A 10,804-nucleotide genomic window follows, 5' to 3' on the forward strand; every position below is an offset into this window, starting at 1 on the left:
CCCGTTGCGGAGCACAGGCTCCGGACGCGCAGGCTCAGCGGCCATGGCTCACGGGCCCAGCCGCTCCGCGGCATGTGGGATCTTCCCGGACCGGGGCACGAACCCGCGTCTCCTGCATCGGCAGGTGGACTCTCAACCACTGCGCCACCAGGGAAGCCCTGAGGGGACTATTGATTTGCTCAGAAGAAGCTCAACCTGGGGAGCCAGGCAGGATGGAGGCTGGAAACCAGGGCATTGACTGAAAGTCTATTACAGTGACTAGTCCAGCCCCACTCCATCCCTCCCACTACCAACACCAGAAGCAGGAAGTATGTCTGGTCGCTATGTATTTACCTTGTAAGGGAAAAAAGGAAATGAACAAAGCATCTGGGGATAACTAGAACAATATGGATGTTGTCTGAGATAAAAGCCCTCCTCATTCTAGCATGACTCCTAAGCAATCAGTCACCTTGGAGTAAACTGTCATACAAGACCCACCCTTGGACACAAAGCTCCTAATTGACTTGTCTACTGTTGCATTCTCAAATATGGACAGGCAAGATTATCAAACATTTGGAAAAAACTTTTACATGAAAGAGAAAGACCAAGACAAGCAAGAAGAAAAGTACGTCAGACAAACCATAGCTAATTCAGGAAATAAAAGCTGTATTTTAAAATCTCTAATAAAAATATTCAGAAAAATTGGAGAACACATTATAAAACAAGAACATAATGTTATGAAAAAGGAAGCATCTGAAAAACAAATTCTAGGAAGTTTTTTAAAAAGTGATTGCTAAAATAAAAACATCTCAGGAATTCCCTGGCAGTCCCATGGTTAGGACTCGGCACTTTCACTGCCAGGGCCCCAGGGTTCAATCCCTGGTCAGGGAGTTAAGATCCCGCAAGCTGCGCAGCACAGCCAAAAAAAAAAAAAAAAAAACCAAAACAAAACAGAACAAAATCTCATAGTAGTATTAAAGAAATCTCAGAGAAAACAGAACCAAGTTTCAACGATAGGAAATAAGAGTAAATTGGAGAAAATGAATTGTGCAAATACTAGCCTCTGCCCATTTTTCTATAGAAAAAAATGCATATCTATACATACTATCTTAATCATATATACATATATGACATAAAGGTAGGAGCGGGAGAGAGTGGGAGAAAGAAGCAAATAAAGGGGGGAAGTACACCAAAAAGCACCTCATGTGTGATTATCTTTATGCATCTATATAAAAATGTATGTGATTACAAGGAAACTTTGACATTTTAAAAAGTAGTAATATAAAAATAAAATAGAAAACTCAGTCCTAAAGGAGGGCTGGACACTCCTATTAATTCTTTTTAGAATTTTAGAGTTTTAAAATTCCAATCTCTAATATTACAGAGAAGGAAACCAAAGCCACAGTAAGTGTCTCATCCACAATCTCATACCTAGTTAGTGGCAGGGCTGAGACCGTGCGGGTCTCCTGAGATCCAGGGCAGGGATCCTTCCACCACACTTAATTGGAAATCCAGGAAATGCATGTTCTGTGGATAAGAAATACTAACTGCTTAAACAAACAAAACCAGCACAGTTACCTAAACCAGGGAAGGAAGATTACAGAGAAAGAGAACAGAGAAAACCACAAGTATTCAGTGTAAAAATTCACATAGGCAAAGGGAGATTATTAGCAGCATCTTGGAAAAGACCAAAAGATTAATGAAAGGGATTCTTTTTTTAAATAGGGAAGAAAAGCCATCAGAATGAATGGAAACCCTTTATGATTTTAGGGACAAAGAGATTATTTAGGAATAAAATAGAATCTTCTTTCTGACTGAACGTAATTCACTCCTTCACTCTTGACCAAGATAGTTCTGGGGGGAGGTTTCCATCAACCTAAAATGTGAAGCTTGGAGTTATTAAATAACTAAAAATCCAGAAACTTTTAGTTATAATTGACAAAATAAAGGGGAGTTTGTCATCATAAGTTTTAAAATAAGTTAGGAACAAACCAATCACTCTCATGGAAACTAGAGGGCTTTTTAACTGTGACCCTACTCTATGAGAATAACACCCCGCCCCCCCGGAAACCAGTGTGATTATATCCTGATGAGAGTCACCTGGTAAAAAGTACAGAAAAGGATGCGCTCACCGAACACTTAAAATAAGTTGTTGAGGGAGAGGCAACAGTTTCTATTATGCTTGTGTGGTGTATCAAGGGAATAAAAGGATAGCTTCTGACCACATCCACTTGGATGTCTAATAGACTTCTCAAATTCGACATTTCCGAAACCAAACTTCTAATTTTCCTCCCTTATCCTTTTCCTTCTGTAGTCCTTTCCATCTCAGTAAATGGAAACTCCACCTTCTAGTTTCTTAGGTAAAAATTCTTGATATTGTCTTTGACCTCTCTCAAAAATCTCACCTAATCCATCAACATGTCCTGAGAGTTCCATCTTCAAAATAAATCTAGACTCTTAAGTCTTCTCACCACCTCCTCTAAGACAACCTGGCTCAAGCTGCCATCACCTGGTGCCTGATTATTTCAATAGCCTCCTCACTGATCTTCCTGTTTCCACCATTGCCTGCCCACAGTCTGTTCTCTAGAGAGCAGCCAGAGTGATCCTTTAAAAATAAAAGTCATCATGTCATTTTCCTGGTCAAAACCCCCAATAATTTGAGGGTCAACAGATTTGAAGAAGCAAAAGAGACCAAAAAGGAGAGAACAGTGAGGTGAGAGGGCTCCCATGAGAACATGGTGTCTCATTAGCCAAGCAAGGAGAGTATTCCAAGAAGCAGGTCTGCTGCTAAGGAGTACAATGAGAACAGGGAAATGGCCAGTAGAATTGGCAACATTGAGATAAATGTTGACCTAATCAAGAACAGTTTCATTGGGAGCCGTTGGGGCAGAAAGGCAAAACTTGGTTGATTGGTGCAGGAGTGTGAATAAGGAGTTGGAGACAGGCTACACAGAAAACTCAAGTTTGAAAGAAGTTTGGTCATGAAGGGGAAAAGAGAATCTGGCAGTAGCGGGAAAAGTTATTGATACTGGAGCATGTTTGCATGCTAATGGAGGAGGATTCTGAAAGAGAAGGAAATTGATGTCGAGAGGAAAGATAATAGAGGAAGTGGAGGAATTGGCTTTTGATGAGGGAGGGACATTTTCCCCACAGTAACTGGAGGATAGGAAAAGAGGAGGAGAGGGACTCTGTCCCTTTGAACCACTACCGTCTCCCTTTTAGTGTGCACTGTGCATCTGCATTACGTAGACATTAACTATATCCCCTTAGAAGACACAGTAATGCCTACTCGCCAAAAAAACCTCACCCAATTTCCTCCTGGCACCAGCAGGGTAACTCCTTAGGAGTTAATATTCCTTTCTCAATCCCGTAAGGGGTCACAATAACCCACTGCTTGCCTCGTTGGACTATGTAAACTGTCAGTACGGTACTTTGATGTATAACCCTTTGTCTCAAAAATCTATATGACTGTGCTTTGCCTTCTGATAGGTGGAACAGTCTTCAGAGCTTTCTGCAAGACTGTCTCCCCTGTAATAATCCTCAGGTTGGCTCAAATAACAATTTACATATCTTTATGAGATTGACTATTAATTTTTTTCACTGTCGAGGAGAAGTTTGGTGTACCAAAAATTCAGGCAGAAAAAGGCAAACTTACACATGATCCAATTCCCTGATTTATATGCCCATCAGTTTTAAGTCCAACCTTATGTAACCCCCAAAAGAGGCGGGACTTCCCTGGTGGTCCCCTGGTAAGGAATCCGCCTTCCAATGCAGGGGACTCGGGTTCGATCCCTGGTCAGGGAACTGGGATCCCACATGCCACGGGGCAACTAATCCTCCGCACCACAACTACTGAGCTCGCGTGCCTCAACTAGAGAGCCCGCGTGCCACAGCTACAGAGCCCACACGCCCTGGAGCCAGCGTGGCACAACTAGAGAAGAGAAAACCCACAGGCCACAACTAGAGAGGAGACCACGCACCACAACGAAGAGCCCACGTGCCTCAACGAGAGGCCACATGCCCCAACAAAGATCCCGTGTGCCACAACTAAGATGTGACGTAGCCATTGAAAAAAAACGGAGCGGGGGGGGCAGAGTTTAAATTCCAGTCCTCCCAGAGCCTGGGAGATATGGACCGGATGCGCAGCGCTATGACCTGCCTCTGGAGACTCTTGGCTCCTCCTGCCTGCAGGCGGCGCCGTAGGAGCCCAGTCCCCGCGCCAGAAAGGCAACGTTCCCAGGATGCCTTGCGTGTCCCCATGGCAACAGCCCCCGCTGAGCGGGGCTGACGGGCGGAGGCCCCACCCGCGAGCGGTCGGTAAGATCGTCTGGTCGTCAGCCGCGGCACCAGCGCGGCATTTGAAAAGGGTACCCCGCGCCCAACTGAGGCCTGGAATCCGGCCGGGGACCATCCCGGGGGCGGGCTCAGCGGCCGCGCCCCTGGTCTCGGGCTACGCAGACTCTGCAAGTGTCAGAGGTGACCTCTCGGCAGAGGGGGCGGTCCGTGGTGGCAGGAAGAAAAGTCTGCTCGGGCGGGAGCCGGGCCTGGAGGAGGCGCGGTCCGGGATCCTCGGACTGACTGTGAAATCTGCAGCCCTAGCCCAACAGTCTTACCCGAGCTCGCGCGTTGGAGTCCAGAGGGGGCCGTGCAGGGAAATCCGAGCTGTCAGCCGTGGATACTAAGTTCCTCGAAGCAGGGACTGATTTTTTTTTTTTTAATCTTTGTTACCCATGCAGTGTGTTTCCACAGTGGGCGCTCTACAAACACTTGTGGAATCAATGAATTAAGGAACGAAAGAGATGTACACATAGCCACTGATTTTACAGTCAGCCCAGGGCTTTCTGAGTGTTTCTGTTTCTCTGAAGCTCAGCTTGTGTGCTGGGAGTACTGTTAGTAAGGTACAGAGTAGGAGAAAGAACAGGGAATTACGGCTGAGAAAAGGAAAGGAGTCCCATAGGGGAACATAGAGTATAATACTAAATTGCAATGATAGGGACTGTCACTTTAACATGTAGTTCTTTAGAAAATGATAATGACGGTTGCAACTCTTTAGTTTCAAGTCTTTCAGAGATTCTCAGGGGTGACAGTAACTCAGTTCCCTGATACTTAGGTTAAATTGAAACAATGTTTCCCAAGAAACATGACAATTAATTTCTTACTGCCTTTTCCCTAACACACACACACAAAATGGTATTCAGAATAGAATCTTTAGGGATCATAATCCAACTCCCTCACTTTATAGATGAGTAAAGTGAGTTACAGAGAGGTTGAAGTGACTTGCTCCAGGTCATATAGCTAGTGACTGAGAATACAGCCTAGGTTTCTTGCGTTCCAGTTCTATGCTCTCCCTCCTTCTTTTCAACACATATTTATTGGAACTTCTTCAATAAATATTAATACAGTATTGTTTCTCTTGGGCTGTGGCTGCTTAATCAAGCTTCTGTTTTACATTTTCCAAGTTATCAGAAAGCTCTAGGGCATTTTCCTTATTCCCCTTTGTCACCTTCTACACAAAGTGGTTTGTTTTTCTGGAGCAAATAGTCTTGAAAAAGATCACTGATGATTTATCATTTCTTTCTGACATTTGTAACATGATCTTGGGGCAAATAGTTTTCAGTTTAAATTTCATTTCAATGGAGTCAAACTACCAATTGTAGAAGTCTCTGTAAATGCAACTTTCTGTATTTCTTTCTTAAAAACACATGAATGGGTTTAAAGATCTCTCACGGGAAATGCTGAAGACAGTTCTATGCATACTTTATCACACAGTATTTTAACACATTTAAACGACTGTGTCCTACGGCAGGTACTTACTTGCCTGTGTCTTATGCTATGTGCTCAAATGGCTTTTTATTTCATTTTTATTTTTGACTGTGTCACGCAGCTTGTGGGATCTTAGTTCCCCACCCATGGATCGAACCTGGGCCCCTGGCAGTGAGAGCGCTGAGTCCTAACCACCGGACTGCCAGGGAATTCCCTCAAATGTCCTTTTAATTGAATCAAACTATTTGTTTCAGGTCAAGTTTCTCCAGTTAGAAATGAGTGTCTGTGGCAGTTCCAAGGACTGACTTCTTTATGAGTTCCCCCATCCCCCCACTGTTCCTGTAAAACAAGGGCCTGTACATTCAGTATTCCACCTTTGTCAGGGTATATAAATCTGCTTAGTTTGCAGCAACTGTTGTTTTGCAAAGAGGACCAGCAAAACCATCACAAGCTCTTCTTGGAATTATATCATCCAAACCTTGCCCATTTTACATAGTGAAAAGTCTGGCTTTTCAAGATCCATGTCGTAACTTCTAGCCTGATACGAACAAAGGTAGAAGGCTTTTAAACATTACTGATGAGAAGTGTGAAGCCATCCCGAGACAGAAGGAAATGTGTTTGGGGGTCCAGATGGCAGTGCCAAACAGATGACGTGGTCATCTGTTTCTGAGCCCAGGAGTAGGAGAATCCGGATAAGCATCAGAACGAATGCTCGTGGTGCATGCTTTACATGCATGTGATGAGGAGTATGGATAAGACTGCTCTCTCTAGGCATGAGATGTTTTTGTTGAAAATTTGAGAGTAATTCATGAAATCAAAGGCTAAGAAAGTCTTAGCAGGTCATCCATACTTTCTGTTTGCTACTTGGTCAGCCTTTAACGAGACGGCAAACTTGACGTACCCATCCAGTGTCTTTTAAAGTCACAGATACTTATATTTAAGTAACTTTTGCAGTTGAAGATTCAGCAGTGATTCAGTGAGTCGTCCACATAGTGGTGAAAGTGTAACTGGATAGAAAATCATGCCCTTCGAGCTTTCATGCTGACAGTGCTGAGGTTGAAAGGTAGAAGAAAATGCCACCCGTGAGAGAAGAAAACTACCTGTACTTTTGCCATTTGAAAATTATGTCATAACTTCCTTATTCTATGAGAATGACTTACACAGGGGAAAAAGACACCCTCCTTCCTGATGGATATGAATGAGGAAGGATGCAGCCCTAAGAAATGCTGAACCAGCACATGGAAGCAAAACCTTGTCCTGGCAACACTGTGTGAACCCCGCATTAAGCGGTCCCTGAACTTATCCTACCCGACTCTTCATGTATGTGAACCGGTAACATTTTCTTACTGTTTAAAATGTTTTGGAATTGCGTTTCCTCTTACAAAACAGAAGAGTCCTAAAAGGCACAGAAATTGTTAACAGAATGAGGGTTTGTGAGTAACAGATCCTAAGGCATGAAATTGGCTGCACAGAAAAAGTAGAATGGGAGGAGGAGGAGTAATGACTGTCCTGGTCTGAGAAGGTGACAGTCTTTGTCAGGTAGTAACTGTCACCTCTTGTATCTTGGGACTCAGACCGTGTACATACTAATATGAAGCATTAGGGACGTGGTAGGGAGAAAAAGATTCAGATGTTGCAGCTTGTTTTCAGCCCTCAGTAAGTTTCTAAAAAAAAGAGACAGCCTTAGGCTGTCAAGACCTTGATACTTTTCAAGGTTACAGGGCAGTTATTTTGTAGAATGTCCCTCAATCTGGCTGTACCTGATGTGTCATGAGTAGGCTCAGTTTATTTGCCTTCAGAGAGTTAGCCAAGATGTGATGCTGTGTTTATCTCATTGCATCTTACCCGGCGGCGCATTATTTCAATTCGTTCCATTACTAAGAATGTTCATGGTGACCACTTAAGGTAGTGGCTGCCAAACTTCACGATGAAGTTGCTTTCCCCCTCTTTGTAATTAACAAGCATTTCACGATTTTGTGGGAAGGTACTTTGAAGTCATGTAGATATCTCATTCCTCATCACATTTTCCATTCGTTTAGCCACATATTTTGTATCTGTATGGACCCATAATAGTTTCCTATTTTTATTCCTATTTTGTCCAGTGGGTTTTAATTCTATCAGTATTTATTTTGACGCTCTCATTGTCCTAAATTTGCCCAGTGGAAGCCCCCTTACACAGGCTTCTGTGTCCTTTTGACTTGTTCTCATCATTCTTGAGCAACTTCCTTGCTATCTCTGTCACACGTTGTTCCAGGTGTGTCTTCTATTTACCGTGTTCCAGCGCTGCAGTTGATCATTTCTCCCAGGACCCCTGGTTCCTTGTAACGGAGAGTGGGTTAGGAGCCAAGATCTGGCACTAGTTGTGCCCACTGCTATTTGAGGGTTGCTACTCCCAGACCCTCTCAGTGGACAGAGCTAGGACATACACACATATAACACGTACACGTTTACATTTACACTTATTTCCATATCTATTTTTATGAATGATTCCACACCAATACCACTACCATACCAGTGTCTGTTCTAGTTTTGTCCCTTCCCATATTGGTAATTCTCATCTCCAACAGTGAGCTTTGCTCCCATTATCTGAAATATATTTATTTATCTGATCAGTCCTGTGAGTAAGCCACCTCATGGGGCCACTGCCACCCCTTCCCCCGAGCAGAGCCCCACTGGGGCTCTGACATCCTGCTCTGGGCCACCCCACCCCCTCCCATCCCCACCTGGTGTAGATGCTTACCTTACTCAGCTCTACTTAATGATTTTGGAACTGAATTGTTCAGGAAAGGAAGGGAGGAGAAAGAGGAAGGAAAAGAAAGAGGAGAAGGGAAGGAAAAGATGGTGACACTATTAATGGAAATGGTTTAGTTGATAAAATGAATCAGTGTAGAAGTGAAAAAGATCAACAGAGGTGATAAATTTAATATGTGAGTGGATACATGACTGAAATTAACCCCCAAACTGAATCTAGTACAGATGTGAAAGTCATTTAAATAAAAGTGATTCTAATGCTATAAAATTAGGAGTAATTCACTAAGGTCATAAACATCAACGGCCAATTGCAGATGGCCATGGGCTGAGCTTTGGAACGCACCCCTGATCCAAGGGCAGCACCAGGAGGAGGCGCAGTCCCAGTCACTCAGCAAACGTCGATGTGGCCGGGTATCGTCCCTGCCCTTGAGAAGCTCACGGTCAAATGGAGAGAAAGACGAATAATGGGCAGATACAGGAAAGTGGAATAAGCACCAGGCGAGAGGGAAAGCAGATGCGTGAGGATAGCACCCAGGAAGGGCACTTAACCCACATTCAAGGGGTCGGGGAATGTGTCCCCAGAGAAACGACACCTCAACTCAGTCTTGACCAATGAGAAGCAGGTTGCACCTGCCCAAGAGGTAAACTTGAAGTTGATTAAAATGCAGGTTAGATGGTCTAATGAGAACCAAGGAGGAAAGAAATGCATGTTTTCGATGAAAGGGCTTCATGTGTGGTCTATGATAGAAGGCAGATTCCAGTCACTGGAAGGAGGAAATTAAGACTAACACATGTTGAGAACATCCAGCCCTTGGAAGATAGGAGATGTTGCCCACAGTCCTACAGAGGGAAGCCAGGAGGGGAACAAGGGGAGGAGCAGGTTCAGGGACGTGGCAGTGAGCCAGGGCTTGACAGAACGGGATGCCACCAGCTGGTCCAAGGGGAAGCTCTGTGAGCTCCTGGTGGCCATCGCTGTGGAGAATGAGGCTGGCGGCTGCGAGATCAGTGAGCTGAGGCAGGTGGAAGGTGAGGCTTCCTGCAGCCGCCGCAAAGGAAAGCTGATTTTCTTCTGTGAGAGGAACATCAAATTGGGCTGGAAAGGTACAATTAAAGAATCTGGTGCGAAGCACAAGGGGTTGATTGAAATACCCAACCTGTCTTAAGAAAATGAAGTAGATGACACTGAAGTGAACGTGAGTAAAAAGAAAGGAGATGGGGATACACTTGAAAGATCTTATGAGAACTGCAGACACCGCCAAGGTCAGGGAAGCCCTTGGAGATTACCTGAAGGCACTTAAGACGGAATTTACAATGGGAACGATTTTACCAACCAAAGCTACGGCAACCCAGGAATTGATTGTTAAAAGGAAACTGAGTGAGAATACCTTGCAGATTCAGGCCTCCTCTCCAGCGGCACTGGGTGTAAGGATTCTCACTGTGGCACTGCACATGACGGAACTGTTTGACACAGCTATCGAGCAGCTGTACAGAATCTTTACTGTGAAAGATTTGGTACAAAAATTTTCTAAATCTCCTGCTGTATTAGAAGCTGAAAAGGAGGGAAACTCCAAATGTTTGATGGGAACATCACTGGTAAATATATAGAACTGTTAACAAATAAAACGATCATCATGAAATGGAGATGCAGGAACTGGCCAGAAGAACACTATGCAATAGTTGCACTGAATTTTGTGCCTACTCTAGGGCAGATGGAATTACAACTGGACTGTGAAGGAGCTCCCGTCTGTGAAGAAGAGAAATTGAAATTCTGTTGGCAGAAGAAGCATTCTGAAGAAATAAAAGGTTTACTGCAGCTGAGAAGATTTTATAAGGGCATTACTTTTTGTAAGCAGAAAAAGTGTAACATTTACCTCTTCCCTCTATCATTCCTTTAAAAAAAGAAAACAAATACTCTTAATTTATACTGGATTAAATCCATGAATTTATAACAGAAAAGAAAAAAAACACTAACACGTGGGACAGCTATACCCCTCCAACTGCCCCTCTCCCGGACCATATGCCAGGTTCCCCACTGTCTTCTGGCATCTGCTTCCTAAACTACAACCAGTCACCTGCTCCGCTTTCTTCTTGGACTATGTTGTCCAGGCCCTTAGAGAACAGTTGGAACAGCCTTTTGGTTCTGAGCAGCCCAGCCCTATTATTTGGGTTAGATGCTGATGAGAACTCTTACCTGCAATATTCCTGACATCGTTTCTCCTGGAGTACTGTTTCTACTACTATCAGAAAATAGACACCTCAGGGCTTCCCTGGTGGCGCAGTGGTTGAGAGTCCGCCTGCTGATGCAGGGGAC

General features: G+C 44.1%; 1 pseudogene; it reads left to right on the top strand.

Annotated features, from left to right (window-relative positions):
- Positions 1 to 8,804: 8,804 nt before the first annotated feature.
- Positions 8,805 to 10,445, top strand: LOC102973967 (activator of 90 kDa heat shock protein ATPase homolog 2-like; annotated as a pseudogene).
- The last annotated feature ends 359 nt before the right edge of the window (positions 10,446 to 10,804 follow it).

Source organism: Physeter macrocephalus, chromosome 5 (assembly GCF_002837175.3).
Source record: "Physeter macrocephalus isolate SW-GA chromosome 5, ASM283717v5, whole genome shotgun sequence".
Lineage (NCBI taxonomy): Eukaryota > Metazoa > Chordata > Mammalia > Artiodactyla > Physeteridae > Physeter > Physeter macrocephalus.